This window comes from Budorcas taxicolor, chromosome 15, assembly GCF_023091745.1.
Source record: "Budorcas taxicolor isolate Tak-1 chromosome 15, Takin1.1, whole genome shotgun sequence".
NCBI classification, from domain to species: Eukaryota; Metazoa; Chordata; class Mammalia; order Artiodactyla; family Bovidae; genus Budorcas; species Budorcas taxicolor.
Genome location: NC_068924.1, coordinates 77,346,997 through 77,350,145, shown reverse-complemented (window position 1 = coordinate 77,350,145; position 3,149 = coordinate 77,346,997). Strand labels below are relative to the sequence as shown.

General features: G+C 42.6%; 1 pseudogene; it reads left to right on the top strand.

Annotated features, from left to right (window-relative positions):
- Positions 1-1,777: 1,777 nt before the first annotated feature.
- Positions 1,778-2,727, top strand: LOC128059971 (olfactory receptor 1030-like; annotated as a pseudogene).
- Positions 2,728-3,149: the final 422 nt, after the last annotated feature.

The window sequence follows — 3,149 nt, the reverse complement described above, 5'->3', positions numbered from 1 at the left end:
TAGCAAAGAGTTAAAGATGAGTGATCAGTAAAATAGGCCTCAGTAATTTTTCTTCAAATTCCTATAATGCAGGACTCTCTAATACTCAGTGGTAAAGAATCCACCTGCCAATGCAGGAGTGGCAATTTCAATCCCTGGGACAGAAAGATCCTCTTAAGAAGGAATGGCAACCCACTGCAGTATTCTTGCCTGGGAAATCCTATGGACAGAGAAGCCTGGTAGGCTATAGCCCATGGGATCTCAAAAGAGTTGAGCATAACTTAGCAACTAAGCAACAACAACAGTAGAGTAAGTGGGAAGTACAGTTCTCAATGTTTCAATTTCTGAGCATGCACATACTGGGAAGCTTCCATGGTGGTCCAGTGCTTAAGACTCTGCTTCCACTGCAGGGGGCACAGGCCAGGTCCCTCATCCCTGGTCAGGTAACTAAGATCCTGCATGTGGCATGACTAAGAGACGAATAAATATGCACATACTGTTAAAGACTGCAAAAGTGTTTCCAAACATGCTCACCATTTTGTCCAGAACCATCCCTAGGACCAATGATGAATCCACGATTTTATAGCAATCTGTAAGTAACAGTTGGTGGTTGAAGCCATTTTAAGATAAACTTTGGGTCATAATTCCCTCGTTCCAAAATAAGGTGGAGACACAGGGGACATTCTGTTTGGGAATCATCTGCACATTGTATACCCAGATATTAGGGGTTCTGTTCAGTTCAGTTGCTCAGTCATGTCCGACTCTTTGAGACCCCATGAATCACAGCACGCCAGGCCTCCCTGTCCATCACCAACTCCTGGAGTTCACTCAGACTCACGTCCATCGAGTCAGTGATGCCATCCAGCCATCTCATCCTCTGTTGTTCCCTTCTCCTCCTGCCCCCAATCCCTCCCAGCATCAGAGTCTTTTCCAATGAATCAACTCTTCTCATGACGTGGCCAAACTACTGGAGTTTCAGCTTTAGCATCATTCCTTCCAAAGAAATCCCAGGGCTGATCTCCTTCAGAATGGAATGGTCTCCTTGCAGTCCAAGAGACTCTCAAGAGTCTTCTCCAACACCACAGTTTAAAAGCATCAATTCTTTGGCGTTCAGCCTTCTTCACAGTCCAACTCTCACATCCATACATGACCACAGGAAAAACCATAGCCTTGACTAGACGGACCTTAGTCGGCAAAGCAATGTCTCTGCTTTTGAATATGCTATCTAGGTTGGTCATAACTTTTCTTCCAAGGAATAAGCGTCTTTTAATTTCATGGCTGCAGTCACCATCTGCAGTGATTTTGGAGCCCAAAAAAATTAAGTCTGACACTGTTTCCACTGTTTCCCCATCTATTTCCCATGAAGTGATGGGACCAGATGCCATGATCTTCGTTTTCTGAATGTTGAGCTTTAAGCCAACTTTTTAACTCTCTACTTTCACTTCCATCAAGAGGCTTTTTAGTTCCTCTTCACTTTCTTCCATAAGGGTGATGTCATCTGCATATCTGAGGTTATTGATATTTCTCCTGGCAATCTTGATTCCACCTTGTGTTTCTTCCAGTCCAGGGTTTCTTATGATGTACTCTGCATATAAATTAAATAAGCAGGGTGACAATATTAGGGGTTATGACCTATTAAAAGTCTTACCTCCTACAGTCTTAGACTATGTCTGTTAATAGCTATGTGTGAAGGTAACTGAGGGTAGAAGAAAGAGAGAAAAGGAATACAAGAAAGAGAGAGAAGAAATGTATGATGGGCTTCTCATTCACTTCTTATTTTAATTTATCTAAATGAACAATGGTGACATCTAAGAAAATGGGCAGAGGGAATTCCACTGTGGTGACTGAATTTGTTCTCTTAGGATTAACAGATCGTCCAGATCTTCAGCGCATTCCCTTTGTGCTGTTCCTGGGGATCTATCTGATCACCATGGGAGGGAATGTTGGGATGTTGCTATTGATCAGGATAGATTTACACCTCCACACCCCTATGTACTTCTTTCTTGCCAGTTTGCCCTGCTTGGATTTGTGCTATTCCACTAATGTGAGTCCCAAGATTTTGGTGAACTTCTTATCAGAGGGGAAAAAAAAAAAAAAATTTCCTACACTGCTTGTTTAATCCAGTGTTATTTTTTCATTGCCATGGTGATTACTGAATATTATGTGCTAGCTGTGATGGCTTATGATAGGTACATGACCATCTGTAATCCTTTGATTTATAGCAGCAGGGGGTCTGCATTCACCTGATTGCTGGTCCATATACCTATGGGCTCTTAGTGGCCTGAGGGAAACCATGTGGACACACCACTTGACCTTCTGTGGCTCCAATGTCATTAATCACTTCTATTGCTCTGATCCACCCCTCACTTGACTCTCCTGCTCTGACACATTAAGGAGACATCCATGTTTTTGGTGGCCGGATTTAACCTCTCCAACTCTCTTCTCGTAACCCTCATCTCCTACATCTTCATTCTCACTGCCATCCTGAGGATGTGTTCTACTGAAGGCAGGCACAAAGCTTTTTCCACCTGTGGGTCCCATCTGGAGGCAATGACTGTGTTTCATGGGAGCCTGTTCTGTATGTACGTTAGACTTCCCACAGACCAGTCAGTGGAACAGTCTAAAATCATTGCTCTTTTCTACCCTTCTGTAAGCCCTATGTTGAATCCCATCATTTATAGTTTGAGGAACAAGGATGTGAAACAAGCTTTTCAGAAACTTATCAGAAGAAAGGTACTTTTGACCTAAAATTGCAGTATCTTTTTCTTTACATATTAAATAAAAGTTGTATTTATGGGAACTGGACCCAAGTTTAACTTCATTACTGAAATGTCAATTTTAAATCCATGATTACAAGCTATAAGCTATGACAGAATAGTTAAAGACTCAATTTGTAATTTCACATGTGACACGTGTGCATTGTGTGTAAGGTCAGTGAAGTCGCGCATTCATGTCCGACTGTTTGTGACCCTATGGACGGTAGCCCACCAGTTTCCTCCATCCATGGGATTTTTCAGGCAAGGTTACTGGAATGGGTTGCCATTTCCTGCTCCAGGGGATCTTTTTGACCCAGGGATTGAACCTGGGTCCCCCACATTGCAGGCAGACTCTCTACAATCTGAGCAACCAGGGAATCATGTAAAAGGTTGGGCAGTATATTTGTAGATATT